Source organism: Schistocerca nitens, unplaced genomic scaffold, assembly GCF_023898315.1.
Source record: "Schistocerca nitens isolate TAMUIC-IGC-003100 unplaced genomic scaffold, iqSchNite1.1 HiC_scaffold_250, whole genome shotgun sequence".
Taxonomy (NCBI): domain Eukaryota; kingdom Metazoa; phylum Arthropoda; class Insecta; order Orthoptera; family Acrididae; genus Schistocerca; species Schistocerca nitens.
Window position 1 is genome coordinate 120,601 of NW_026045791.1, and position 23,694 is coordinate 144,294.

General features: G+C 54.7%; 54 non-coding genes across 54 annotated transcripts; 11 read left to right on the forward strand and 43 right to left on the reverse strand.

The window, feature by feature from the left end:
- Positions 1 to 337: 337 nt before the first annotated feature.
- On the reverse strand, positions 338 to 408 carry Trnag-gcc (transfer RNA glycine (anticodon GCC)). Its single transcript has one exon. It is a non-coding gene; the product is annotated as a tRNA-Gly (tRNA).
- A 340-nt stretch (positions 409 to 748) lies between these two features.
- Trnag-ucc (transfer RNA glycine (anticodon UCC)) lies at positions 749 to 820 on the forward strand. The gene has a single exon. It is a non-coding gene; the product is annotated as a tRNA-Gly (tRNA).
- A 602-nt stretch (positions 821 to 1,422) lies between these two features.
- Positions 1,423 to 1,496, reverse strand: Trnai-aau (transfer RNA isoleucine (anticodon AAU)). Its single transcript has one exon. It is a non-coding gene; the product is annotated as a tRNA-Ile (tRNA).
- A 198-nt stretch (positions 1,497 to 1,694) lies between these two features.
- Positions 1,695 to 1,766, reverse strand: Trnae-uuc (transfer RNA glutamic acid (anticodon UUC)). Its single transcript has one exon. It is a non-coding gene; the product is annotated as a tRNA-Glu (tRNA).
- A 305-nt stretch (positions 1,767 to 2,071) lies between these two features.
- Trnam-cau (transfer RNA methionine (anticodon CAU)) lies at positions 2,072 to 2,144 on the reverse strand. The gene has a single exon. It is a non-coding gene; the product is annotated as a tRNA-Met (tRNA).
- Positions 2,145 to 2,524: 380 nt separating this feature from the next.
- Trnag-gcc (transfer RNA glycine (anticodon GCC)) lies at positions 2,525 to 2,595 on the reverse strand. Its single transcript has one exon. It is a non-coding gene; the product is annotated as a tRNA-Gly (tRNA).
- A 340-nt stretch (positions 2,596 to 2,935) lies between these two features.
- Positions 2,936 to 3,007, forward strand: Trnag-ucc (transfer RNA glycine (anticodon UCC)). Its single transcript has one exon. It is a non-coding gene; the product is annotated as a tRNA-Gly (tRNA).
- A 602-nt stretch (positions 3,008 to 3,609) lies between these two features.
- Trnai-aau (transfer RNA isoleucine (anticodon AAU)) lies at positions 3,610 to 3,683 on the reverse strand. Its single transcript has one exon. It is a non-coding gene; the product is annotated as a tRNA-Ile (tRNA).
- A 198-nt stretch (positions 3,684 to 3,881) lies between these two features.
- Positions 3,882 to 3,953, reverse strand: Trnae-uuc (transfer RNA glutamic acid (anticodon UUC)). The gene has a single exon. It is a non-coding gene; the product is annotated as a tRNA-Glu (tRNA).
- Positions 3,954 to 4,258: 305 nt separating this feature from the next.
- Positions 4,259 to 4,331, reverse strand: Trnam-cau (transfer RNA methionine (anticodon CAU)). The gene has a single exon. It is a non-coding gene; the product is annotated as a tRNA-Met (tRNA).
- A 380-nt stretch (positions 4,332 to 4,711) lies between these two features.
- Trnag-gcc (transfer RNA glycine (anticodon GCC)) lies at positions 4,712 to 4,782 on the reverse strand. The gene has a single exon. It is a non-coding gene; the product is annotated as a tRNA-Gly (tRNA).
- A 340-nt stretch (positions 4,783 to 5,122) lies between these two features.
- Positions 5,123 to 5,194, forward strand: Trnag-ucc (transfer RNA glycine (anticodon UCC)). The gene has a single exon. It is a non-coding gene; the product is annotated as a tRNA-Gly (tRNA).
- Positions 5,195 to 5,796: 602 nt separating this feature from the next.
- On the reverse strand, positions 5,797 to 5,870 carry Trnai-aau (transfer RNA isoleucine (anticodon AAU)). The gene has a single exon. It is a non-coding gene; the product is annotated as a tRNA-Ile (tRNA).
- A 198-nt stretch (positions 5,871 to 6,068) lies between these two features.
- Positions 6,069 to 6,140, reverse strand: Trnae-uuc (transfer RNA glutamic acid (anticodon UUC)). Its single transcript has one exon. It is a non-coding gene; the product is annotated as a tRNA-Glu (tRNA).
- A 305-nt stretch (positions 6,141 to 6,445) lies between these two features.
- On the reverse strand, positions 6,446 to 6,518 carry Trnam-cau (transfer RNA methionine (anticodon CAU)). Its single transcript has one exon. It is a non-coding gene; the product is annotated as a tRNA-Met (tRNA).
- A 380-nt stretch (positions 6,519 to 6,898) lies between these two features.
- Positions 6,899 to 6,969, reverse strand: Trnag-gcc (transfer RNA glycine (anticodon GCC)). Its single transcript has one exon. It is a non-coding gene; the product is annotated as a tRNA-Gly (tRNA).
- Positions 6,970 to 7,309: 340 nt separating this feature from the next.
- Trnag-ucc (transfer RNA glycine (anticodon UCC)) lies at positions 7,310 to 7,381 on the forward strand. The gene has a single exon. It is a non-coding gene; the product is annotated as a tRNA-Gly (tRNA).
- A 602-nt stretch (positions 7,382 to 7,983) lies between these two features.
- On the reverse strand, positions 7,984 to 8,057 carry Trnai-aau (transfer RNA isoleucine (anticodon AAU)). Its single transcript has one exon. It is a non-coding gene; the product is annotated as a tRNA-Ile (tRNA).
- A 198-nt stretch (positions 8,058 to 8,255) lies between these two features.
- Positions 8,256 to 8,327, reverse strand: Trnae-uuc (transfer RNA glutamic acid (anticodon UUC)). Its single transcript has one exon. It is a non-coding gene; the product is annotated as a tRNA-Glu (tRNA).
- A 305-nt stretch (positions 8,328 to 8,632) lies between these two features.
- Trnam-cau (transfer RNA methionine (anticodon CAU)) lies at positions 8,633 to 8,705 on the reverse strand. The gene has a single exon. It is a non-coding gene; the product is annotated as a tRNA-Met (tRNA).
- A 380-nt stretch (positions 8,706 to 9,085) lies between these two features.
- On the reverse strand, positions 9,086 to 9,156 carry Trnag-gcc (transfer RNA glycine (anticodon GCC)). The gene has a single exon. It is a non-coding gene; the product is annotated as a tRNA-Gly (tRNA).
- A 340-nt stretch (positions 9,157 to 9,496) lies between these two features.
- Positions 9,497 to 9,568, forward strand: Trnag-ucc (transfer RNA glycine (anticodon UCC)). The gene has a single exon. It is a non-coding gene; the product is annotated as a tRNA-Gly (tRNA).
- Positions 9,569 to 10,170: 602 nt separating this feature from the next.
- Positions 10,171 to 10,244, reverse strand: Trnai-aau (transfer RNA isoleucine (anticodon AAU)). Its single transcript has one exon. It is a non-coding gene; the product is annotated as a tRNA-Ile (tRNA).
- A 198-nt stretch (positions 10,245 to 10,442) lies between these two features.
- Positions 10,443 to 10,514, reverse strand: Trnae-uuc (transfer RNA glutamic acid (anticodon UUC)). Its single transcript has one exon. It is a non-coding gene; the product is annotated as a tRNA-Glu (tRNA).
- A 305-nt stretch (positions 10,515 to 10,819) lies between these two features.
- Positions 10,820 to 10,892, reverse strand: Trnam-cau (transfer RNA methionine (anticodon CAU)). The gene has a single exon. It is a non-coding gene; the product is annotated as a tRNA-Met (tRNA).
- Positions 10,893 to 11,272: 380 nt separating this feature from the next.
- On the reverse strand, positions 11,273 to 11,343 carry Trnag-gcc (transfer RNA glycine (anticodon GCC)). Its single transcript has one exon. It is a non-coding gene; the product is annotated as a tRNA-Gly (tRNA).
- A 340-nt stretch (positions 11,344 to 11,683) lies between these two features.
- Trnag-ucc (transfer RNA glycine (anticodon UCC)) lies at positions 11,684 to 11,755 on the forward strand. Its single transcript has one exon. It is a non-coding gene; the product is annotated as a tRNA-Gly (tRNA).
- Positions 11,756 to 12,357: 602 nt separating this feature from the next.
- Positions 12,358 to 12,431, reverse strand: Trnai-aau (transfer RNA isoleucine (anticodon AAU)). Its single transcript has one exon. It is a non-coding gene; the product is annotated as a tRNA-Ile (tRNA).
- Positions 12,432 to 12,629: 198 nt separating this feature from the next.
- Trnae-uuc (transfer RNA glutamic acid (anticodon UUC)) lies at positions 12,630 to 12,701 on the reverse strand. Its single transcript has one exon. It is a non-coding gene; the product is annotated as a tRNA-Glu (tRNA).
- Positions 12,702 to 13,006: 305 nt separating this feature from the next.
- Trnam-cau (transfer RNA methionine (anticodon CAU)) lies at positions 13,007 to 13,079 on the reverse strand. The gene has a single exon. It is a non-coding gene; the product is annotated as a tRNA-Met (tRNA).
- A 380-nt stretch (positions 13,080 to 13,459) lies between these two features.
- On the reverse strand, positions 13,460 to 13,530 carry Trnag-gcc (transfer RNA glycine (anticodon GCC)). Its single transcript has one exon. It is a non-coding gene; the product is annotated as a tRNA-Gly (tRNA).
- Positions 13,531 to 13,870: 340 nt separating this feature from the next.
- Trnag-ucc (transfer RNA glycine (anticodon UCC)) lies at positions 13,871 to 13,942 on the forward strand. Its single transcript has one exon. It is a non-coding gene; the product is annotated as a tRNA-Gly (tRNA).
- A 602-nt stretch (positions 13,943 to 14,544) lies between these two features.
- Trnai-aau (transfer RNA isoleucine (anticodon AAU)) lies at positions 14,545 to 14,618 on the reverse strand. The gene has a single exon. It is a non-coding gene; the product is annotated as a tRNA-Ile (tRNA).
- A 198-nt stretch (positions 14,619 to 14,816) lies between these two features.
- On the reverse strand, positions 14,817 to 14,888 carry Trnae-uuc (transfer RNA glutamic acid (anticodon UUC)). Its single transcript has one exon. It is a non-coding gene; the product is annotated as a tRNA-Glu (tRNA).
- Positions 14,889 to 15,193: 305 nt separating this feature from the next.
- On the reverse strand, positions 15,194 to 15,266 carry Trnam-cau (transfer RNA methionine (anticodon CAU)). The gene has a single exon. It is a non-coding gene; the product is annotated as a tRNA-Met (tRNA).
- A 380-nt stretch (positions 15,267 to 15,646) lies between these two features.
- Positions 15,647 to 15,717, reverse strand: Trnag-gcc (transfer RNA glycine (anticodon GCC)). Its single transcript has one exon. It is a non-coding gene; the product is annotated as a tRNA-Gly (tRNA).
- A 340-nt stretch (positions 15,718 to 16,057) lies between these two features.
- On the forward strand, positions 16,058 to 16,129 carry Trnag-ucc (transfer RNA glycine (anticodon UCC)). Its single transcript has one exon. It is a non-coding gene; the product is annotated as a tRNA-Gly (tRNA).
- Positions 16,130 to 16,731: 602 nt separating this feature from the next.
- Positions 16,732 to 16,805, reverse strand: Trnai-aau (transfer RNA isoleucine (anticodon AAU)). Its single transcript has one exon. It is a non-coding gene; the product is annotated as a tRNA-Ile (tRNA).
- Positions 16,806 to 17,003: 198 nt separating this feature from the next.
- On the reverse strand, positions 17,004 to 17,075 carry Trnae-uuc (transfer RNA glutamic acid (anticodon UUC)). The gene has a single exon. It is a non-coding gene; the product is annotated as a tRNA-Glu (tRNA).
- A 305-nt stretch (positions 17,076 to 17,380) lies between these two features.
- On the reverse strand, positions 17,381 to 17,453 carry Trnam-cau (transfer RNA methionine (anticodon CAU)). The gene has a single exon. It is a non-coding gene; the product is annotated as a tRNA-Met (tRNA).
- A 380-nt stretch (positions 17,454 to 17,833) lies between these two features.
- Positions 17,834 to 17,904, reverse strand: Trnag-gcc (transfer RNA glycine (anticodon GCC)). Its single transcript has one exon. It is a non-coding gene; the product is annotated as a tRNA-Gly (tRNA).
- A 340-nt stretch (positions 17,905 to 18,244) lies between these two features.
- Positions 18,245 to 18,316, forward strand: Trnag-ucc (transfer RNA glycine (anticodon UCC)). Its single transcript has one exon. It is a non-coding gene; the product is annotated as a tRNA-Gly (tRNA).
- A 602-nt stretch (positions 18,317 to 18,918) lies between these two features.
- Positions 18,919 to 18,992, reverse strand: Trnai-aau (transfer RNA isoleucine (anticodon AAU)). Its single transcript has one exon. It is a non-coding gene; the product is annotated as a tRNA-Ile (tRNA).
- Positions 18,993 to 19,190: 198 nt separating this feature from the next.
- Trnae-uuc (transfer RNA glutamic acid (anticodon UUC)) lies at positions 19,191 to 19,262 on the reverse strand. The gene has a single exon. It is a non-coding gene; the product is annotated as a tRNA-Glu (tRNA).
- Positions 19,263 to 19,567: 305 nt separating this feature from the next.
- Trnam-cau (transfer RNA methionine (anticodon CAU)) lies at positions 19,568 to 19,640 on the reverse strand. Its single transcript has one exon. It is a non-coding gene; the product is annotated as a tRNA-Met (tRNA).
- Positions 19,641 to 20,020: 380 nt separating this feature from the next.
- Trnag-gcc (transfer RNA glycine (anticodon GCC)) lies at positions 20,021 to 20,091 on the reverse strand. The gene has a single exon. It is a non-coding gene; the product is annotated as a tRNA-Gly (tRNA).
- A 340-nt stretch (positions 20,092 to 20,431) lies between these two features.
- On the forward strand, positions 20,432 to 20,503 carry Trnag-ucc (transfer RNA glycine (anticodon UCC)). The gene has a single exon. It is a non-coding gene; the product is annotated as a tRNA-Gly (tRNA).
- Positions 20,504 to 21,105: 602 nt separating this feature from the next.
- Positions 21,106 to 21,179, reverse strand: Trnai-aau (transfer RNA isoleucine (anticodon AAU)). The gene has a single exon. It is a non-coding gene; the product is annotated as a tRNA-Ile (tRNA).
- Positions 21,180 to 21,377: 198 nt separating this feature from the next.
- Trnae-uuc (transfer RNA glutamic acid (anticodon UUC)) lies at positions 21,378 to 21,449 on the reverse strand. Its single transcript has one exon. It is a non-coding gene; the product is annotated as a tRNA-Glu (tRNA).
- A 305-nt stretch (positions 21,450 to 21,754) lies between these two features.
- Positions 21,755 to 21,827, reverse strand: Trnam-cau (transfer RNA methionine (anticodon CAU)). The gene has a single exon. It is a non-coding gene; the product is annotated as a tRNA-Met (tRNA).
- A 381-nt stretch (positions 21,828 to 22,208) lies between these two features.
- Trnag-gcc (transfer RNA glycine (anticodon GCC)) lies at positions 22,209 to 22,279 on the reverse strand. The gene has a single exon. It is a non-coding gene; the product is annotated as a tRNA-Gly (tRNA).
- Positions 22,280 to 22,619: 340 nt separating this feature from the next.
- Positions 22,620 to 22,691, forward strand: Trnag-ucc (transfer RNA glycine (anticodon UCC)). Its single transcript has one exon. It is a non-coding gene; the product is annotated as a tRNA-Gly (tRNA).
- A 602-nt stretch (positions 22,692 to 23,293) lies between these two features.
- On the reverse strand, positions 23,294 to 23,367 carry Trnai-aau (transfer RNA isoleucine (anticodon AAU)). The gene has a single exon. It is a non-coding gene; the product is annotated as a tRNA-Ile (tRNA).
- A 198-nt stretch (positions 23,368 to 23,565) lies between these two features.
- On the reverse strand, positions 23,566 to 23,637 carry Trnae-uuc (transfer RNA glutamic acid (anticodon UUC)). The gene has a single exon. It is a non-coding gene; the product is annotated as a tRNA-Glu (tRNA).
- Between the last annotated feature and the right edge of the window lie 57 nt (positions 23,638 to 23,694).

Here is a 23,694-nt window from a genome sequence, read left to right on the forward strand (position 1 = left end):
CAATGTTAGACGTAAAGACACTGTACTTCCTGGATAACGTGTTCTGTTGCTACACGTGCATTGCCAGCCCAGTTGATTGCGGTGTTGCTGCAGATTTGCAAACGATAGGCAGCACTCCTTGTCGTTAACGTTCAGTGCCTCGGAGGCACCTGGACACAGCAACTTGCGAGGCCAGGCCGACGCTAGTCTGTAGAACACCATGCGAGCGTCCTAGTGGGGACCCGCGAGTGCTGCGTTCTCGGTTCTTCTCAAGGGAATCCTGCTATACATTCATGTGGATCGTGCATCTCAAGCGCGCAAGCCACACGGCAGCATTATCGTGGGAAAAGCAAAATGATGCATCGGCCGGGAATCGAACCCGGGCCGCCCGCGTGGCAGGCGAGCATTCTACCACTGAACCACCGATGCTCGGGCCGGTAGTAACTGCACGCTGCTTCCCGAGCAGATGTCTCAAGGGAAAGTGGGACTGCCGTCAAGCGCCGTAGCATTCTGTCGAGAAGATGCTGCAGACGCTGAATCCTGCACTGTACTGCTTAAAAATGCCGCCAGAACGCGGTCCTCTGCGTACTCTTGCGTCGCCGGCGCCGACTCTTGCCAAGGATGCGAAATGTGCGCGGATACGCTGTCCGAACGCGCCTGGATGTGCTCCCCTAGCCTACCTCGAAATGCGCCTGCCAGGTACGATCACCTTCGGCCGCTGCCGACAGGCGGGAAGCCGACACAGCGCGGCGTCGGGGCGCTCGCTTGTGCGGTGGTGGTGTAATGGTCAGCATAGTTGCCTTCCAAGCAGTTGGTCCGGGTTCGATTCCCGGCCACCGCAACAGGCTTTTTAATGTCACGTATGAGTACTTTCGCCACGCGCCCTTAACTTAATGTTTTTTCCCCCTCTTACTCGCTGCAGACCAGCCTATAGTGTGTCTCGACTGTCTCGACTTGTCTCGACTTTGCTCAGCTGACGCGAGAGCTGACGCTCTCCAATCGGCCTATATCAAAACGACAAGCACGAGAAACGACTGAGAGAGGTAAGGAGAGGCGAGGCGATGTACACACAGCACGCCCGTTCATTTCACGGTGGCGTCTCCCTGACCGAATCGGGCTGTAGCTCCGAAAACAAAGGAGAAAGAAAAATAGGAAGTAAAACTGCCAACAGTACCCTGTGTCCCCATGCGCTCTCCCGCCCAAGTACCGACAAGGGCCAAAGTTGTTACGCATCGGCAATCGGACATTTCCTTTCATCTTCTCTTTATCGGTTGAGAACCAGTGTATTCAACATATTATGGCCATTGCCGAGTGAATGCTGTAGCGCTTCCCGACAAGTCGGGTTCGGATCCTCTGTCAACTTCCACGCAGGGTGATGATGTTTTGGTCATCACACTCGCCAGCTGAAATCGGCGCTGCCTTTTCGTGGTAGTAAAAGCGTTGTGGCCCGTGGGGGGATCGAACCCACGACCTTCGCGTTATTAGCACGACGCTCTAACCAACTGAGCTAACGGGCCTCGACAGTTGCACTCGCTCAGCCCTACGCTGCAAACGTATGGCATGAAGCCGTACACCATTTCTATGGTCGTCGGATGTCTGCTTCCCTCGTCTATACTCTGCTGACGGTCACGAAACAGTAGATATATTGCGAGCAGGACGGGAAACGGCAGCTCGGACAGCTCAAACTTGTCACGATTCGTGTGGAAAAAGTTCCGTTCCGGTACCGGGAATCGAACCCGGGCCTCCTGGGTGAAAGCCAGGTATCCTAGCCACTAGACCACACCGGATGCGGGCGTTCCTGCGGCGGATCGGACGGTCGCTTGTAGCATTTCGTGTCGTGTCCCGCGTCGGCGCCCTTCTCTCTTTGCGAGCGTCTTTGCGCATACTGACTGGCAAGGCGCGCACCTCAAACGTCTCAGAGCAATGTTTTTGGCTTCATGCTGTGCTAGGAGAAGAGGAAAAGGGAAGCTGTAAGTAGCAATAACAGGGAGTAAACATTTTCCCGCTGAAGCGTTGAAAACGTTGTGGATAAAAAACAAGAAATAAGTTGGTGCCCTAGCAACAGCATCACCATCAGTCACAGAAAATTAAATGCCCCGGGTGAGGATCGAACTCACGACCTTAAGATTATGAGACTTACGCGCTGCCTACTGCGCTACCGAGGCACAGGTGAAGCGCTTGTCCTGGAAACTGGGTAAGTACCACACCCAATGTTAGACGTAAAGACACTGTACTTCCTGGATAACGTGTTCTGTTGCTACACGTGCATTGCCAGCCCAGTTGATTGCGGTGTTGCTGCAGATTTGCAAACGATAGGCAGCACTCCTTGTCGTTAACGTTCAGTGCCTCGGAGGCACCTGGACACAGCAACTTGCGAGGCCAGGCCGACGCTAGTCTGTAGAACACCATGCGAGCGTCCTAGTGGGGACCCGCGAGTGCTGCGTTCTCGGTTCTTCTCAAGGGAATCCTGCTATACATTCATGTGGATCGTGCATCTCAAGCGCGCAAGCCACACGGCAGCATTATCGTGGGAAAAGCAAAATGATGCATCGGCCGGGAATCGAACCCGGGCCGCCCGCGTGGCAGGCGAGCATTCTACCACTGAACCACCGATGCTCGGGCCGGTAGTAACTGCACGCTGCTTCCCGAGCAGATGTCTCAAGGGAAAGTGGGACTGCCGTCAAGCGCCGTAGCATTCTGTCGAGAAGATGCTGCAGACGCTGAATCCTGCACTGTACTGCTTAAAAATGCCGCCAGAACGCGGTCCTCTGCGTACTCTTGCGTCGCCGGCGCCGACTCTTGCCAAGGATGCGAAATGTGCGCGGATACGCTGTCCGAACGCGCCTGGATGTGCTCCCCTAGCCTACCTCGAAATGCGCCTGCCAGGTACGATCACCTTCGGCCGCTGCCGACAGGCGGGAAGCCGACACAGCGCGGCGTCGGGGCGCTCGCTTGTGCGGTGGTGGTGTAATGGTCAGCATAGTTGCCTTCCAAGCAGTTGGTCCGGGTTCGATTCCCGGCCACCGCAACAGGCTTTTTAATGTCACGTATGAGTACTTTCGCCACGCGCCCTTAACTTAATGTTTTTTCCCCCTCTTACTCGCTGCAGACCAGCCTATAGTGTGTCTCGACTGTCTCGACTTGTCTCGACTTTGCTCAGCTGACGCGAGAGCTGACGCTCTCCAATCGGCCTATATCAAAACGACAAGCACGAGAAACGACTGAGAGAGGTAAGGAGAGGCGAGGCGATGTACACACAGCACGCCCGTTCATTTCACGGTGGCGTCTCCCTGACCGAATCGGGCTGTAGCTCCGAAAACAAAGGAGAAAGAAAAATAGGAAGTAAAACTGCCAACAGTACCCTGTGTCCCCATGCGCTCTCCCGCCCAAGTACCGACAAGGGCCAAAGTTGTTACGCATCGGCAATCGGACATTTCCTTTCATCTTCTCTTTATCGGTTGAGAACCAGTGTATTCAACATATTATGGCCATTGCCGAGTGAATGCTGTAGCGCTTCCCGACAAGTCGGGTTCGGATCCTCTGTCAACTTCCACGCAGGGTGATGATGTTTTGGTCATCACACTCGCCAGCTGAAATCGGCGCTGCCTTTTCGTGGTAGTAAAAGCGTTGTGGCCCGTGGGGGGATCGAACCCACGACCTTCGCGTTATTAGCACGACGCTCTAACCAACTGAGCTAACGGGCCTCGACAGTTGCACTCGCTCAGCCCTACGCTGCAAACGTATGGCATGAAGCCGTACACCATTTCTATGGTCGTCGGATGTCTGCTTCCCTCGTCTATACTCTGCTGACGGTCACGAAACAGTAGATATATTGCGAGCAGGACGGGAAACGGCAGCTCGGACAGCTCAAACTTGTCACGATTCGTGTGGAAAAAGTTCCGTTCCGGTACCGGGAATCGAACCCGGGCCTCCTGGGTGAAAGCCAGGTATCCTAGCCACTAGACCACACCGGATGCGGGCGTTCCTGCGGCGGATCGGACGGTCGCTTGTAGCATTTCGTGTCGTGTCCCGCGTCGGCGCCCTTCTCTCTTTGCGAGCGTCTTTGCGCATACTGACTGGCAAGGCGCGCACCTCAAACGTCTCAGAGCAATGTTTTTGGCTTCATGCTGTGCTAGGAGAAGAGGAAAAGGGAAGCTGTAAGTAGCAATAACAGGGAGTAAACATTTTCCCGCTGAAGCGTTGAAAACGTTGTGGATAAAAAACAAGAAATAAGTTGGTGCCCTAGCAACAGCATCACCATCAGTCACAGAAAATTAAATGCCCCGGGTGAGGATCGAACTCACGACCTTAAGATTATGAGACTTACGCGCTGCCTACTGCGCTACCGAGGCACAGGTGAAGCGCTTGTCCTGGAAACTGGGTAAGTACCACACCCAATGTTAGACGTAAAGACACTGTACTTCCTGGATAACGTGTTCTGTTGCTACACGTGCATTGCCAGCCCAGTTGATTGCGGTGTTGCTGCAGATTTGCAAACGATAGGCAGCACTCCTTGTCGTTAACGTTCAGTGCCTCGGAGGCACCTGGACACAGCAACTTGCGAGGCCAGGCCGACGCTAGTCTGTAGAACACCATGCGAGCGTCCTAGTGGGGACCCGCGAGTGCTGCGTTCTCGGTTCTTCTCAAGGGAATCCTGCTATACATTCATGTGGATCGTGCATCTCAAGCGCGCAAGCCACACGGCAGCATTATCGTGGGAAAAGCAAAATGATGCATCGGCCGGGAATCGAACCCGGGCCGCCCGCGTGGCAGGCGAGCATTCTACCACTGAACCACCGATGCTCGGGCCGGTAGTAACTGCACGCTGCTTCCCGAGCAGATGTCTCAAGGGAAAGTGGGACTGCCGTCAAGCGCCGTAGCATTCTGTCGAGAAGATGCTGCAGACGCTGAATCCTGCACTGTACTGCTTAAAAATGCCGCCAGAACGCGGTCCTCTGCGTACTCTTGCGTCGCCGGCGCCGACTCTTGCCAAGGATGCGAAATGTGCGCGGATACGCTGTCCGAACGCGCCTGGATGTGCTCCCCTAGCCTACCTCGAAATGCGCCTGCCAGGTACGATCACCTTCGGCCGCTGCCGACAGGCGGGAAGCCGACACAGCGCGGCGTCGGGGCGCTCGCTTGTGCGGTGGTGGTGTAATGGTCAGCATAGTTGCCTTCCAAGCAGTTGGTCCGGGTTCGATTCCCGGCCACCGCAACAGGCTTTTTAATGTCACGTATGAGTACTTTCGCCACGCGCCCTTAACTTAATGTTTTTTCCCCCTCTTACTCGCTGCAGACCAGCCTATAGTGTGTCTCGACTGTCTCGACTTGTCTCGACTTTGCTCAGCTGACGCGAGAGCTGACGCTCTCCAATCGGCCTATATCAAAACGACAAGCACGAGAAACGACTGAGAGAGGTAAGGAGAGGCGAGGCGATGTACACACAGCACGCCCGTTCATTTCACGGTGGCGTCTCCCTGACCGAATCGGGCTGTAGCTCCGAAAACAAAGGAGAAAGAAAAATAGGAAGTAAAACTGCCAACAGTACCCTGTGTCCCCATGCGCTCTCCCGCCCAAGTACCGACAAGGGCCAAAGTTGTTACGCATCGGCAATCGGACATTTCCTTTCATCTTCTCTTTATCGGTTGAGAACCAGTGTATTCAACATATTATGGCCATTGCCGAGTGAATGCTGTAGCGCTTCCCGACAAGTCGGGTTCGGATCCTCTGTCAACTTCCACGCAGGGTGATGATGTTTTGGTCATCACACTCGCCAGCTGAAATCGGCGCTGCCTTTTCGTGGTAGTAAAAGCGTTGTGGCCCGTGGGGGGATCGAACCCACGACCTTCGCGTTATTAGCACGACGCTCTAACCAACTGAGCTAACGGGCCTCGACAGTTGCACTCGCTCAGCCCTACGCTGCAAACGTATGGCATGAAGCCGTACACCATTTCTATGGTCGTCGGATGTCTGCTTCCCTCGTCTATACTCTGCTGACGGTCACGAAACAGTAGATATATTGCGAGCAGGACGGGAAACGGCAGCTCGGACAGCTCAAACTTGTCACGATTCGTGTGGAAAAAGTTCCGTTCCGGTACCGGGAATCGAACCCGGGCCTCCTGGGTGAAAGCCAGGTATCCTAGCCACTAGACCACACCGGATGCGGGCGTTCCTGCGGCGGATCGGACGGTCGCTTGTAGCATTTCGTGTCGTGTCCCGCGTCGGCGCCCTTCTCTCTTTGCGAGCGTCTTTGCGCATACTGACTGGCAAGGCGCGCACCTCAAACGTCTCAGAGCAATGTTTTTGGCTTCATGCTGTGCTAGGAGAAGAGGAAAAGGGAAGCTGTAAGTAGCAATAACAGGGAGTAAACATTTTCCCGCTGAAGCGTTGAAAACGTTGTGGATAAAAAACAAGAAATAAGTTGGTGCCCTAGCAACAGCATCACCATCAGTCACAGAAAATTAAATGCCCCGGGTGAGGATCGAACTCACGACCTTAAGATTATGAGACTTACGCGCTGCCTACTGCGCTACCGAGGCACAGGTGAAGCGCTTGTCCTGGAAACTGGGTAAGTACCACACCCAATGTTAGACGTAAAGACACTGTACTTCCTGGATAACGTGTTCTGTTGCTACACGTGCATTGCCAGCCCAGTTGATTGCGGTGTTGCTGCAGATTTGCAAACGATAGGCAGCACTCCTTGTCGTTAACGTTCAGTGCCTCGGAGGCACCTGGACACAGCAACTTGCGAGGCCAGGCCGACGCTAGTCTGTAGAACACCATGCGAGCGTCCTAGTGGGGACCCGCGAGTGCTGCGTTCTCGGTTCTTCTCAAGGGAATCCTGCTATACATTCATGTGGATCGTGCATCTCAAGCGCGCAAGCCACACGGCAGCATTATCGTGGGAAAAGCAAAATGATGCATCGGCCGGGAATCGAACCCGGGCCGCCCGCGTGGCAGGCGAGCATTCTACCACTGAACCACCGATGCTCGGGCCGGTAGTAACTGCACGCTGCTTCCCGAGCAGATGTCTCAAGGGAAAGTGGGACTGCCGTCAAGCGCCGTAGCATTCTGTCGAGAAGATGCTGCAGACGCTGAATCCTGCACTGTACTGCTTAAAAATGCCGCCAGAACGCGGTCCTCTGCGTACTCTTGCGTCGCCGGCGCCGACTCTTGCCAAGGATGCGAAATGTGCGCGGATACGCTGTCCGAACGCGCCTGGATGTGCTCCCCTAGCCTACCTCGAAATGCGCCTGCCAGGTACGATCACCTTCGGCCGCTGCCGACAGGCGGGAAGCCGACACAGCGCGGCGTCGGGGCGCTCGCTTGTGCGGTGGTGGTGTAATGGTCAGCATAGTTGCCTTCCAAGCAGTTGGTCCGGGTTCGATTCCCGGCCACCGCAACAGGCTTTTTAATGTCACGTATGAGTACTTTCGCCACGCGCCCTTAACTTAATGTTTTTTCCCCCTCTTACTCGCTGCAGACCAGCCTATAGTGTGTCTCGACTGTCTCGACTTGTCTCGACTTTGCTCAGCTGACGCGAGAGCTGACGCTCTCCAATCGGCCTATATCAAAACGACAAGCACGAGAAACGACTGAGAGAGGTAAGGAGAGGCGAGGCGATGTACACACAGCACGCCCGTTCATTTCACGGTGGCGTCTCCCTGACCGAATCGGGCTGTAGCTCCGAAAACAAAGGAGAAAGAAAAATAGGAAGTAAAACTGCCAACAGTACCCTGTGTCCCCATGCGCTCTCCCGCCCAAGTACCGACAAGGGCCAAAGTTGTTACGCATCGGCAATCGGACATTTCCTTTCATCTTCTCTTTATCGGTTGAGAACCAGTGTATTCAACATATTATGGCCATTGCCGAGTGAATGCTGTAGCGCTTCCCGACAAGTCGGGTTCGGATCCTCTGTCAACTTCCACGCAGGGTGATGATGTTTTGGTCATCACACTCGCCAGCTGAAATCGGCGCTGCCTTTTCGTGGTAGTAAAAGCGTTGTGGCCCGTGGGGGGATCGAACCCACGACCTTCGCGTTATTAGCACGACGCTCTAACCAACTGAGCTAACGGGCCTCGACAGTTGCACTCGCTCAGCCCTACGCTGCAAACGTATGGCATGAAGCCGTACACCATTTCTATGGTCGTCGGATGTCTGCTTCCCTCGTCTATACTCTGCTGACGGTCACGAAACAGTAGATATATTGCGAGCAGGACGGGAAACGGCAGCTCGGACAGCTCAAACTTGTCACGATTCGTGTGGAAAAAGTTCCGTTCCGGTACCGGGAATCGAACCCGGGCCTCCTGGGTGAAAGCCAGGTATCCTAGCCACTAGACCACACCGGATGCGGGCGTTCCTGCGGCGGATCGGACGGTCGCTTGTAGCATTTCGTGTCGTGTCCCGCGTCGGCGCCCTTCTCTCTTTGCGAGCGTCTTTGCGCATACTGACTGGCAAGGCGCGCACCTCAAACGTCTCAGAGCAATGTTTTTGGCTTCATGCTGTGCTAGGAGAAGAGGAAAAGGGAAGCTGTAAGTAGCAATAACAGGGAGTAAACATTTTCCCGCTGAAGCGTTGAAAACGTTGTGGATAAAAAACAAGAAATAAGTTGGTGCCCTAGCAACAGCATCACCATCAGTCACAGAAAATTAAATGCCCCGGGTGAGGATCGAACTCACGACCTTAAGATTATGAGACTTACGCGCTGCCTACTGCGCTACCGAGGCACAGGTGAAGCGCTTGTCCTGGAAACTGGGTAAGTACCACACCCAATGTTAGACGTAAAGACACTGTACTTCCTGGATAACGTGTTCTGTTGCTACACGTGCATTGCCAGCCCAGTTGATTGCGGTGTTGCTGCAGATTTGCAAACGATAGGCAGCACTCCTTGTCGTTAACGTTCAGTGCCTCGGAGGCACCTGGACACAGCAACTTGCGAGGCCAGGCCGACGCTAGTCTGTAGAACACCATGCGAGCGTCCTAGTGGGGACCCGCGAGTGCTGCGTTCTCGGTTCTTCTCAAGGGAATCCTGCTATACATTCATGTGGATCGTGCATCTCAAGCGCGCAAGCCACACGGCAGCATTATCGTGGGAAAAGCAAAATGATGCATCGGCCGGGAATCGAACCCGGGCCGCCCGCGTGGCAGGCGAGCATTCTACCACTGAACCACCGATGCTCGGGCCGGTAGTAACTGCACGCTGCTTCCCGAGCAGATGTCTCAAGGGAAAGTGGGACTGCCGTCAAGCGCCGTAGCATTCTGTCGAGAAGATGCTGCAGACGCTGAATCCTGCACTGTACTGCTTAAAAATGCCGCCAGAACGCGGTCCTCTGCGTACTCTTGCGTCGCCGGCGCCGACTCTTGCCAAGGATGCGAAATGTGCGCGGATACGCTGTCCGAACGCGCCTGGATGTGCTCCCCTAGCCTACCTCGAAATGCGCCTGCCAGGTACGATCACCTTCGGCCGCTGCCGACAGGCGGGAAGCCGACACAGCGCGGCGTCGGGGCGCTCGCTTGTGCGGTGGTGGTGTAATGGTCAGCATAGTTGCCTTCCAAGCAGTTGGTCCGGGTTCGATTCCCGGCCACCGCAACAGGCTTTTTAATGTCACGTATGAGTACTTTCGCCACGCGCCCTTAACTTAATGTTTTTTCCCCCTCTTACTCGCTGCAGACCAGCCTATAGTGTGTCTCGACTGTCTCGACTTGTCTCGACTTTGCTCAGCTGACGCGAGAGCTGACGCTCTCCAATCGGCCTATATCAAAACGACAAGCACGAGAAACGACTGAGAGAGGTAAGGAGAGGCGAGGCGATGTACACACAGCACGCCCGTTCATTTCACGGTGGCGTCTCCCTGACCGAATCGGGCTGTAGCTCCGAAAACAAAGGAGAAAGAAAAATAGGAAGTAAAACTGCCAACAGTACCCTGTGTCCCCATGCGCTCTCCCGCCCAAGTACCGACAAGGGCCAAAGTTGTTACGCATCGGCAATCGGACATTTCCTTTCATCTTCTCTTTATCGGTTGAGAACCAGTGTATTCAACATATTATGGCCATTGCCGAGTGAATGCTGTAGCGCTTCCCGACAAGTCGGGTTCGGATCCTCTGTCAACTTCCACGCAGGGTGATGATGTTTTGGTCATCACACTCGCCAGCTGAAATCGGCGCTGCCTTTTCGTGGTAGTAAAAGCGTTGTGGCCCGTGGGGGGATCGAACCCACGACCTTCGCGTTATTAGCACGACGCTCTAACCAACTGAGCTAACGGGCCTCGACAGTTGCACTCGCTCAGCCCTACGCTGCAAACGTATGGCATGAAGCCGTACACCATTTCTATGGTCGTCGGATGTCTGCTTCCCTCGTCTATACTCTGCTGACGGTCACGAAACAGTAGATATATTGCGAGCAGGACGGGAAACGGCAGCTCGGACAGCTCAAACTTGTCACGATTCGTGTGGAAAAAGTTCCGTTCCGGTACCGGGAATCGAACCCGGGCCTCCTGGGTGAAAGCCAGGTATCCTAGCCACTAGACCACACCGGATGCGGGCGTTCCTGCGGCGGATCGGACGGTCGCTTGTAGCATTTCGTGTCGTGTCCCGCGTCGGCGCCCTTCTCTCTTTGCGAGCGTCTTTGCGCATACTGACTGGCAAGGCGCGCACCTCAAACGTCTCAGAGCAATGTTTTTGGCTTCATGCTGTGCTAGGAGAAGAGGAAAAGGGAAGCTGTAAGTAGCAATAACAGGGAGTAAACATTTTCCCGCTGAAGCGTTGAAAACGTTGTGGATAAAAAACAAGAAATAAGTTGGTGCCCTAGCAACAGCATCACCATCAGTCACAGAAAATTAAATGCCCCGGGTGAGGATCGAACTCACGACCTTAAGATTATGAGACTTACGCGCTGCCTACTGCGCTACCGAGGCACAGGTGAAGCGCTTGTCCTGGAAACTGGGTAAGTACCACACCCAATGTTAGACGTAAAGACACTGTACTTCCTGGATAACGTGTTCTGTTGCTACACGTGCATTGCCAGCCCAGTTGATTGCGGTGTTGCTGCAGATTTGCAAACGATAGGCAGCACTCCTTGTCGTTAACGTTCAGTGCCTCGGAGGCACCTGGACACAGCAACTTGCGAGGCCAGGCCGACGCTAGTCTGTAGAACACCATGCGAGCGTCCTAGTGGGGACCCGCGAGTGCTGCGTTCTCGGTTCTTCTCAAGGGAATCCTGCTATACATTCATGTGGATCGTGCATCTCAAGCGCGCAAGCCACACGGCAGCATTATCGTGGGAAAAGCAAAATGATGCATCGGCCGGGAATCGAACCCTGGCCGCCCGCGTGGCAGGCGAGCATTCTACCACTGAACCACCGATGCTCGGGCCGGTAGTAACTGCACGCTGCTTCCCGAGCAGATGTCTCAAGGGAAAGTGGGACTGCCGTCAAGCGCCGTAGCATTCTGTCGAGAAGATGCTGCAGACGCTGAATCCTGCACTGTACTGCTTAAAAATGCCGCCAGAACGCGGTCCTCTGCGTACTCTTGCGTCGCCGGCGCCGACTCTTGCCAAGGATGCGAAATGTGCGCGGATACGCTGTCCGAACGCGCCTGGATGTGCTCCCCTAGCCTACCTCGAAATGCGCCTGCCAGGTACGATCACCTTCGGCCGCTGCCGACAGGCGGGAAGCCGACACAGCGCGGCGTCGGGGCGCTCGCTTGTGCGGTGGTGGTGTAATGGTCAGCATAGTTGCCTTCCAAGCAGTTGGTCCGGGTTCGATTCCCGGCCACCGCAACAGGCTTTTTAATGTCACGTATGAGTACTTTCGCCACGCGCCCTTAACTTAATGTTTTTTCCCCCTCTTACTCGCTGCAGACCAGCCTATAGTGTGTCTCGACTGTCTCGACTTGTCTCGACTTTGCTCAGCTGACGCGAGAGCTGACGCTCTCCAATCGGCCTATATCAAAACGACAAGCACGAGAAACGACTGAGAGAGGTAAGGAGAGGCGAGGCGATGTACACACAGCACGCCCGTTCATTTCACGGTGGCGTCTCCCTGACCGAATCGGGCTGTAGCTCCGAAAACAAAGGAGAAAGAAAAATAGGAAGTAAAACTGCCAACAGTACCCTGTGTCCCCATGCGCTCTCCCGCCCAAGTACCGACAAGGGCCAAAGTTGTTACGCATCGGCAATCGGACATTTCCTTTCATCTTCTCTTTATCGGTTGAGAACCAGTGTATTCAACATATTATGGCCATTGCCGAGTGAATGCTGTAGCGCTTCCCGACAAGTCGGGTTCGGATCCTCTGTCAACTTCCACGCAGGGTGATGATGTTTTGGTCATCACACTCGCCAGCTGAAATCGGCGCTGCCTTTTCGTGGTAGTAAAAGCGTTGTGGCCCGTGGGGGGATCGAACCCACGACCTTCGCGTTATTAGCACGACGCTCTAACCAACTGAGCTAACGGGCCTCGACAGTTGCACTCGCTCAGCCCTACGCTGCAAACGTATGGCATGAAGCCGTACACCATTTCTATGGTCGTCGGATGTCTGCTTCCCTCGTCTATACTCTGCTGACGGTCACGAAACAGTAGATATATTGCGAGCAGGACGGGAAACGGCAGCTCGGACAGCTCAAACTTGTCACGATTCGTGTGGAAAAAGTTCCGTTCCGGTACCGGGAATCGAACCCGGGCCTCCTGGGTGAAAGCCAGGTATCCTAGCCACTAGACCACACCGGATGCGGGCGTTCCTGCGGCGGATCGGACGGTCGCTTGTAGCATTTCGTGTCGTGTCCCGCGTCGGCGCCCTTCTCTCTTTGCGAGCGTCTTTGCGCATACTGACTGGCAAGGCGCGCACCTCAAACGTCTCAGAGCAATGTTTTTGGCTTCATGCTGTGCTAGGAGAAGAGGAAAAGGGAAGCTGTAAGTAGCAATAACAGGGAGTAAACATTTTCCCGCTGAAGCGTTGAAAACGTTGTGGATAAAAAACAAGAAATAAGTTGGTGCCCTAGCAACAGCATCACCATCAGTCACAGAAAATTAAATGCCCCGGGTGAGGATCGAACTCACGACCTTAAGATTATGAGACTTACGCGCTGCCTACTGCGCTACCGAGGCACAGGTGAAGCGCTTGTCCTGGAAACTGGGTAAGTACCACACCCAATGTTAGACGTAAAGACACTGTACTTCCTGGATAACGTGTTCTGTTGCTACACGTGCATTGCCAGCCCAGTTGATTGCGGTGTTGCTGCAGATTTGCAAACGATAGGCAGCACTCCTTGTCGTTAACGTTCAGTGCCTCGGAGGCACCTGGACACAGCAACTTGCGAGGCCAGGCCGACGCTAGTCTGTAGAACACCATGCGAGCGTCCTAGTGGGGACCCGCGAGTGCTGCGTTCTCGGTTCTTCTCAAGGGAATCCTGCTATACATTCATGTGGATCGTGCATCTCAAGCGCGCAAGCCACACGGCAGCATTATCGTGGGAAAAGCAAAATGATGCATCGGCCGGGAATCGAACCCGGGCCGCCCGCGTGGCAGGCGAGCATTCTACCACTGAACCACCGATGCTCGGGCCGGTAGTAACTGCACGCTGCTTCCCGAGCAGATGTCTCAAGGGAAAGTGGGACTGCCGTCAAGCGCCGTAGCATTCTGTCGAGAAGATGCTGCAGACGCTGAATCCTGTACTGTACTGCTTAAAAATGCCGCCAGAACGCGGTCCTCTGCGTACTCTTGCGTCGCCGGCGCCGACTCTTGCCAAGGATGCGAAATGTGCGCGGATACGCTGTCCGAACGCGCCTGGATGTGCTCCCCTAGCCTACCTCGAAATGCGCCTGCCAGGTACGATCACCTTCGGCCGCTGCCGACAGGCGGGAAGCCGACACAGCGCGGCGTCGGGGCGCTCGCTTGTGCGGTGGTGGTGTAATGGTCAGCATAGTTGCCTTCCAAGCAGTTGGTCCGGGTTCGATTCCCGGCCACCGCAACAGGCTTTTTAATGTCACGTATGAGTACTTTCGCCACGCGCCCTTAACTTAATGTTTTTTCCCCCTCTTACTCGCTGCAGACCAGCCTATAGTGTGTCTCGACTGTCTCGACTTGTCTCGACTTTGCTCAGCTGACGCGAGAGCTGACGCTCTCCAATCGGCCTATATCAAAACGACAAGCACGAGAAACGACTGAGAGAGGTAAGGAGAGGCGAGGCGATGTACACACAGCACGCCCGTTCATTTCACGGTGGCGTCTCCCTGACCGAATCGGGCTGTAGCTCCGAAAACAAAGGAGAAAGAAAAATAGGAAGTAAAACTGCCAACAGTACCCTGTGTCCCCATGCGCTCTCCCGCCCAAGTACCGACAAGGGCCAAAGTTGTTACGCATCGGCAATCGGACATTTCCTTTCATCTTCTCTTTATCGGTTGAGAACCAGTGTATTCAACATATTATGGCCATTGCCGAGTGAATGCTGTAGCGCTTCCCGACAAGTCGGGTTCGGATCCTCTGTCAACTTCCACGCAGGGTGATGATGTTTTGGTCATCACACTCGCCAGCTGAAATCGGCGCTGCCTTTTCGTGGTAGTAAAAGCGTTGTGGCCCGTGGGGGGATCGAACCCACGACCTTCGCGTTATTAGCACGACGCTCTAACCAACTGAGCTAACGGGCCTCGACAGTTGCACTCGCTCAGCCCTACGCTGCAAACGTATGGCATGAAGCCGTACACCATTTCTATGGTCGTCGGATGTCTGCTTCCCTCGTCTATACTCTGCTGACGGTCACGAAACAGTAGATATATTGCGAGCAGGACGGGAAACGGCAGCTCGGACAGCTCAAACTTGTCACGATTCGTGTGGAAAAAGTTCCGTTCCGGTACCGGGAATCGAACCCGGGCCTCCTGGGTGAAAGCCAGGTATCCTAGCCACTAGACCACACCGGATGCGGGCGTTCCTGCGGCGGATCGGACGGTCGCTTGTAGCATTTCGTGTCGTGTCCCGCGTCGGCGCCCTTCTCTCTTTGCGAGCGTCTTTGCGCATACTGACTGGCAAGGCGCGCACCTCAAACGTCTCAGAGCAATGTTTTTGGCTTCATGCTGTGCTAGGAGAAGAGGAAAAGGGAAGCTGTAAGTAGCAATAACAGGGAGTAAACATTTTCCCGCTGAAGCGTTGAAAACGTTGTGGATAAAAAACAAGAAATAAGTTGGTGCCCTAGCAACAGCATCACCATCAGTCACAGAAAATTAAATGCCCCGGGTGAGGATCGAACTCACGACCTTAAGATTATGAGACTTACGCGCTGCCTACTGCGCTACCGAGGCACAGGTGAAGCGCTTGTCCTGGAAACTGGGTAAGTACCACACCCAATGTTAGACGTAAAGACACTGTACTTCCTGGATAACGTGTTCTGTTGCTACACGTGCATTGCCAGCCCAGTTGATTGCGGTGTTGCTGCAGATTTGCAAACGATAGGCAGCACTCCTTGTCGTTAACGTTCAGTGCCTCGGAGGCACCTGGACACAGCAACTTGCGAGGCCAGGCCGACGCTAGTCTGTAGAACACCATGCGAGCGTCCTAGTGGGGACCCGCGAGTGCTGCGTTCTCGGTTCTTCTCAAGGGAATCCTGCTATACATTCATGTGGATCGTGCATCTCAAGCGCGCAAGCCACACGGCAGCATTATCGTGGGAAAAGCAAAATGATGCATCGGCCGGGAATCGAACCCGGGCCGCCCGCGTGGCAGGCGAGCATTCTACCACTGAACCACCGATGCTCGGGCCGGTAGTAACTGCACGCTGCTTCCCGAGCAGATGTCTCAAGGGAAAGTGGGACTGCCGTCAAGCGCCGTAGCATTCTGTCGAGAAGATGCTGCAGACGCTGAATCCTGCACTGTACTGCTTAAAAATGCCGCCAGAACGCGGTCCTCTGCGTACTCTTGCGTCGCCGGCGCCGACTCTTGCCAAGGATGCGAAATGTGCGCGGATACGCTGTCCGAACGCGCCTGGATGTGCTCCCCTAGCCTACCTCGAAATGCGCCTGCCAGGTACGATCACCTTCGGCCGCTGCCGACAGGCGGGAAGCCGACACAGCGCGGCGTCGGGGCGCTCGCTTGTGCGGTGGTGGTGTAATGGTCAGCATAGTTGCCTTCCAAGCAGTTGGTCCGGGTTCGATTCCCGGCCACCGCAACAGGCTTTTTAATGTCACGTATGAGTACTTTCGCCACGCGCCCTTAACTTAATGTTTTTTCCCCCTCTTACTCGCTGCAGACCAGCCTATAGTGTGTCTCGACTGTCTCGACTTGTCTCGACTTTGCTCAGCTGACGCGAGAGCTGACGCTCTCCAATCGGCCTATATCAAAACGACAAGCACGAGAAACGACTGAGAGAGGTAAGGAGAGGCGAGGCGATGTACACACAGCACGCCCGTTCATTTCACGGTGGCGTCTCCCTGACCGAATCGGGCTGTAGCTCCGAAAACAAAGGAGAAAGAAAAATAGGAAGTAAAACTGCCAACAGTACCCTGTGTCCCCATGCGCTCTCCCGCCCAAGTACCGACAAGGGCCAAAGTTGTTACGCATCGGCAATCGGACATTTCCTTTCATCTTCTCTTTATCGGTTGAGAACCAGTGTATTCAACATATTATGGCCATTGCCGAGTGAATGCTGTAGCGCTTCCCGACAAGTCGGGTTCGGATCCTCTGTCAACTTCCACGCAGGGTGATGATGTTTTGGTCATCACACTCGCCAGCTGAAATCGGCTCTGCCTTTTCGTGGTAGTAAAAGCGTTGTGGCCCGTGGGGGGATCGAACCCACGACCTTCGCGTTATTAGCACGACGCTCTAACCAACTGAGCTAACGGGCCTCGACAGTTGCACTCGCTCAGCCCTACGCTGCAAACGTATGGCATGAAGCCGTACACCATTTCTATGGTCGTCGGATGTCTGCTTCCCTCGTCTATACTCTGCTGACGGTCACGAAACAGTAGATATATTGCGAGCAGGACGGGAAACGGCAGCTCGGACAGCTCAAACTTGTCACGATTCGTGTGGAAAAAGTTCCGTTCCGGTACCGGGAATCGAACCCGGGCCTCCTGGGTGAAAGCCAGGTATCCTAGCCACTAGACCACACCGGATGCGGGCGTTCCTGCGGCGGATCGGACGGTCGCTTGTAGCATTTCGTGTCGTGTCCCGCGTCGGCGCCCTTCTCTCTTTGCGAGCGTCTTTGCGCATACTGACTGGCAAGGCGCGCACCTCAAACGTCTCAGAGCAATGTTTTTGGCTTCATGCTGTGCTAGGAGAAGAGGAAAAGGGAAGCTGTAAGTAGCAATAACAGGGAGTAAACATTTTCCCGCTGAAGCGTTGAAAACGTTGTGGATAAAAAACAAGAAATAAGTTGGTGCCCTAGCAACAGCATCACCATCAGTCACAGAAAATTAAATGCCCCGGGTGAGGATCGAACTCACGACCTTAAGATTATGAGACTTACGCGCTGCCTACTGCGCTACCGAGGCACAGGTGAAGCGCTTGTCCTGGAAACTGGGTAAGTACCACACCCAATGTTAGACGTAAAGACACTGTACTTCCTGGATAACGTGTTCTGTTGCTACACGTGCATTGCCAGCCCAGTTGATTGCGGTGTTGCTGCAGATTTGCAAACGATAGGCAGCACTCCTTGTCGTTAACGTTCAGTGCCTCGGAGGCACCTGGACACAGCAACTTGCGAGGCCAGGCCGACGCTAGTCTGTAGAACACCATGCGAGCGTCCTAGTGGGGACCCGCGAGTGCTGCGTTCTCGGTTCTTCTCAAGGGAATCCTGCTATACATTCATGTGGATCGTGCATCTCAAGCGCGCAAGCCACACGGCAGCATTATCGTGGGAAAAGCAAAATGATGCATCGGCCGGGAATCGAACCCGGGCCGCCCGCGTGGCAGGCGAGCATTCTACCACTGAACCACCGATGCTCGGGCCGGTAGTAACTGCACGCTGCTTCCCGAGCAGATGTCTCAAGGGAAAGTGGGACTGCCGTCAAGCGCCGTAGCATTCTGTCGAGAAGATGCTGCAGACGCTGAATCCTGCACTGTACTGCTTAAAAATGCCGCCAGAACGCGGTCCTCTGCGTACTCTTGCGTCGCCGGCGCCGACTCTTGCCAAGGATGCGAAATGTGCGCGGATACGCTGTCCGAACGCGCCTGGATGTGCTCCCCTAGCCTACCTCGAAATGCGCCTGCCAGGTACGATCACCTTCGGCCGCTGCCGACAGGCGGGAAGCCGACACAGCGCGGCGTCGGGGCGCTCGCTTGTGCGGTGGTGGTGTAATGGTCAGCATAGTTGCCTTCCAAGCAGTTGGTCCGGGTTCGATTCCCGGCCACCGCAACAGGCTTTTTAATGTCACGTATGAGTACTTTCGCCACGCGCCCTTAACTTAATGTTTTTTCCCCCTCTTACTCGCTGCAGACCAGCCTATAGTGTGTCTCGACTGTCTCGACTTGTCTCGACTTTGCTCAGCTGACGCGAGAGCTGACGCTCTCCAATCGGCCTATATCAAAACGACAAGCACGAGAAACGACTGAGAGAGGTAAGGAGAGGCGAGGCGATGTACACACAGCACGCCCGTTCATTTCACGGTGGCGTCTCCCTGACCGAATCGGGCTGTAGCTCCGAAAACAAAGGAGAAAGAAAAATAGGAAGTAAAACTGCCAACAGTACCCTGTGTCCCCATGCGCTCTCCCGCCCAAGTACCGACAAGGGCCAAAGTTGTTACGCATCGGCAATCGGACATTTCCTTTCATCTTCTCTTTATCGGTTGAGAACCAGTGTATTCAACATATTATGGCCATTGCCGAGTGAATGCTGTAGCGCTTCCCGACAAGTCGGGTTCGGATCCTCTGTCAACTTCCACGCAGGGTGATGATGTTTTGGTCATCACACTCGCCAGCTGAAATCGGCGCTGCCTTTTCGTGGTAGTAAAAGCGTTGTGGCCCGTGGGGGGATCGAACCCACGACCTTCGCGTTATTAGCACGACGCTCTAACCAACTGAGCTAACGGGCCTCGACAGTTGCACTCGCTCAGCCCTACGCTGCAAACGTATGGCATGAAGCCGTACACCATTTCTATGGTCGTCGGATGTCTGCTTCCCTCGTCTATACTCTGCTGACGGTCACGAAACAGTAGATATATTGCGAGCAGGACGGGAAACGGCAGCTCGGACAGCTCAAACTTGTCACGATTCGTGTGGAAAAAGTTCCGTTCCGGTACCGGGAATCGAACCCGGGCCTCCTGGGTGAAAGCCAGGTATCCTAGCCACTAGACCACACCGGATGCGGGCGTTCCTGACGCGGATCGGACGGTCGCTTGTAGCATTTCGTGTCGTGTCCCGCGTCGGCGCCCTTCTCTCTTTGCGAGCGTCTTTGCGCATACTGACTGGCAAGGCGCGCACCTCAAACGTCTCAGAGCAATGTTTTTGGCTTCATGCTGTGCTAGGAGAAGAGGAAAAGGGAAGCTGTAAGTAGCAATAACAGGGAGTAAACATTTTCCCGCTGAAGCGTTGAAAACGTTGTGGATAAAAAACAAGAAATAAGTTGGTGCCCTAGCAACAGCATCACCATCAGTCACAGAAAATTAAATGCCCCGGGTGAGGATCGAACTCACGACCTTAAGATTATGAGACTTACGCGCTGCCTACTGCGCTACCGAGGCACAGGTGAAGCGCTTGTCCTGGAAACTGGGTAAGTACCACACCCAATGTTAGACGTAAAGACACTGTACTTCCTGGATAACGTGTTCTGTTGCTACACGTGCATTGCCAGCCCAGTTGATTGCGGTGTTGCTGCAGATTTGCAAACGATAGGCAGCACTCCTTGTCGTTAACGTTCAGTGCCTCGGAGGCACCTGGACACAGCAACTTGCGAGGCCAGGCCGACGCTAGTCTGTAGAACACCATGCGAGCGTCCTAGTGGGGACCCGCGAGTGCTGCGTTCTCGGTTCTTCTCAAGGGAATCCTGCTATACATTCATGTGGATCGTGCATCTCAAGCGCGCAAGCCACACGGCAGCATTATCGTGGGAAAAGCAAAATGATGCATCGGCCGGGAATCGAACCCGGGCCGCCCGCGTGGCAGGCGAGCATTCTACCACTGAACCACCGATGCTCGGGCCGGTAGTAACTGCACGCTGCTTCCCGAGCAGATGTCTCAAGGGAAAGTGGGACTGCCGTCAAGCGCCGTAGCATTCTGTCGAGAAGATGCTGCAGACGCTGAATCCTGCACTGTACTGCTTAAAAATGCCGCCAGAACGCGGTCCTCTGCGTACTCTTGCGTCGCCGGCGCCGACTCTTGCCAAGGATGCGAAATGTGCGCGGATACGCTGTCCGAACGCGCCTGGATGTGCTCCCCTAGCCTACCTCGAAATGCGCCTGCCAGGTACGATCACCTTCGGCCGCTGCCGACAGGCGGGAAGCCGACACAGCGCGGCGTCGGGGCGCTCGCTTGTGCGGTGGTGGTGTAATGGTCAGCATAGTTGCCTTCCAAGCAGTTGGTCCGGGTTCGATTCCCGGCCACCGCAACAGGCTTTTTAATGTCACGTATGAGTACTTTCGCCACGCGCCCTTAACTTAATGTTTTTTCCCCCTCTTACTCGCTGCAGACCAGCCTATAGTGTGTCTCGACTGTCTCGACTTGTCTCGACTTTGCTCAGCTGACGCGAGAGCTGACGCTCTCCAATCGGCCTATATCAAAACGACAAGCACGAGAAACGACTGAGAGAGGTAAGGAGAGGCGGGGCGATGTACACACAGCACGCCCGTTCATTTCACGGTGGCGTCTCCCTGACCGAACCGGGCTGTAGCTCCGAAAACAAAGGAGAAAGAAAAATAGGAAGTAAAACTGCCAACAGTACCCTGTGTCCCCATGCGCTCTCCCGCCCAAGTACCGACAAGGGCCAAAGTTGTTACGCATCGGCAATCGGACATTTCCTTTCATCTTCTCTTTATCGGTTGAGAACCAGTGTATTCAACGTATTATGGCCATTGCCGAGTGAATGCTGTAGCGCTTCCCGACAAGTCGGGTTCGGATCCTCTGTCAACTTCCACGCAGGGTGATGATCTTTTGGTCATCACACTCGCCAGCTGAAATCGGCGCTGCCTTTTCGTGGTAGTAAAAGCGTTGTGGCCCGTGGGGGGATCGAACCCACGACCTTCGCGTTATTAGCACGACGCTCTAACCAACTGAGCTAACGGGCCTCGACAGTTGCGCTCGCTCAGCCCTACGCTGCAAACGTATGGCATGAAGCCGTACACCATTTCTATGGTCGTCGGATGTCTGCTTCCCTCGTCTATACTCTGCTGACGGTCACGAAACAGTAGATATATTGCGAGCAGGACAGGAAACGGCAGCTCGGACAGCTCAAACTTGTCACGATTCGTGTGGAAAAAGTTCCGTTCCGGTACCGGGAATCGAACCCGGGCCTCCTGGGTGAAAGCCAGGTATCCTAGCCACTAGACCACACCGGATGTGGGCGTTCCTGACGCGGATCGGACGGTCGCTTGTAGCATTTCGTGTCGTGTCCCGCGTCGGCGCCCTTCTCTCTTTGCGAGCGTCTTTGCGCATACTGACTGGCAAGGCGCGCACCTCAAACGTCTCAGAGCAATGTTTTTGGCTTCATGCTGTGCTAGGAGAAGAGGAAAAGGGAAGCTGTAAGTAGCAATAACAGGGAGTAAACATTTTCCCGCTGAAGCGTTGAAAACGTTGTGGATAACAAACAAGAAATAAGTTGGTGCCCTAGCAACAGCATCACCATCAGTCACAGAAAATTAAATGCCCCGGGTGAGGATCGAACTCACGACCTTAAGATTATGAGACTTACGCGCTGCCTACTGCGCTACCGAGGCACAGGTGAAGCGCTTGTCCTGGAAACTGGCTAAGTACCACACCCAATGTTAGACGTAAAGACACTGTACTTCCTGGATAACGTGTTCTGTTGCTACACGTGCATTGCCAGCCCAGTTGATTGCGGTGTTGCTGCAGCTTTTGCAAACGATAGGCAGCACTCCTTGTCGTTAACGTTCAGTGCCTCGGAGGCACCTGGACACAGCAACTTGTGAGGCCAGGCCGACGCTAGTCTGTAGAACACCATGCGAGCGTCCTAGTGGGGACCCGCGAGTGCTGCGTTCTCGGTTCTTCTCAAGGGAATCCAGCTATACATTCATGTGGATCGTGCATCTCAAGCGCGCAAGCCACACGGCAGCATTATCGTGGGAAAAGCAAAATGATGCATCGGCCGGGAATCGAACCCGGGCCGCCCGCGTGGCAGGCGAGCACTCTGCCACTGAACCACCGATGCTCGGGCCGGTAGTAACTGCACGCTGCTTCCCGAGCAGATGTCTCAAGGGAAAGTGGGACTGCCGTCAAGCGCCGTAGCATTCTGTCGAGAAGATGCTGCAGACGCTGAATCCTGCACTGTACTGCTTAAAAATGCCGCCAGAACGCGGTCCTCTGCGTACTCTTGCGTCGCCGGCGCCGACTCTTGCCAAGGATGCGAAATGTGCGCGGATACGCTGTCCGAACGCGCCTGGATGTGCTCCCCTAGCCTACCTCGAAATGCGCCTGCCAGGTACGATCACCTTCGGCCGCTGCCGACAGGCGGGAAGCCGACACAGCGCGGCGTCGGGGCGCTCGCTTGTGCGGTGGTGGTGTAATGGTCAGCATAGTTGCCTTCCAAGCAGTTGGTCCGGGTTCGATTCCCGGCCACCGCAACAGGCTTTTTAATGTCACGTATGAGTACTTTCGCCACGCGCCCTTAACTTAATGTTTTTTCCCCCTCTTACTCGCTGCAGACCAGCCTATAGTGTGTCTCGACTGTCTCGACTTGTCTCGACTTTGCTCAGCTGACGCGAGAGCTGACGCTCTCCAATCGGCCTATATCAAAACGACAAGCACGAGAAACGACTGAGAGAGGTAAGGAGAGGCGGGGCGATGTACACACAGCACGCCCGTTCATTTCACGGTGGCGTCTCCCTGACCGAACCGGGCTGTAGCTCCGAAAACAAAGGAGAAAGAAAAATAGGAAGTAAAACTGCCAACAGTACCCTGTGTCCCCATGCGCTCTCCCGCCCAAGTACCGACAAGGGCCAAAGTTGTTACGCATCGGCAATCGGACATTTCCTTTCATCTTCTCTTTATCGGTTGAGAACCAGTGTATTCAACGTATTATGGCCATTGCCGAGTGAATGCTGTAGCGCTTCCCGACAAGTCGGGTTCGGATCCTCTGTCAACTTCCACGCAGGGTGATGATCTTTTGGTCATCACACTCGCCAGCTGAAATCGGCGCTGCCTTTTCGTGGTAGTAAAAGCGTTGTGGCCCGTGGGGGGATCGAACCCACGACCTTCGCGTTATTAGCACGACGCTCTAACCAACTGAGCTAACGGGCCTCGACAGTTGCGCTCGCTCAGCCCTACGCTGCAAACGTATGGCATGAAGCCGTACACCATTTCTATGGTCGTCGGATGTCTGCTTCCCTCGTCTATACTCTGCTGACGGTCACGAAACAGTAGATATATTGCGAGCAGGACAGGAAACGGCAGCTCGGACAGCTCAAACTTGTCACGATTCGTGTGGAAAAAGTTCCGTTCCGGTACCGGGAATCGAACCCGGGCCTCCTGGGTGAAAGCCAGGTATCCTAGCCACTAGACCACACCGGATGTGGGCGTTCCTGACGCGGATCGGACGGTCGCTTGTAGCATTTCGTGTCGTGTCCC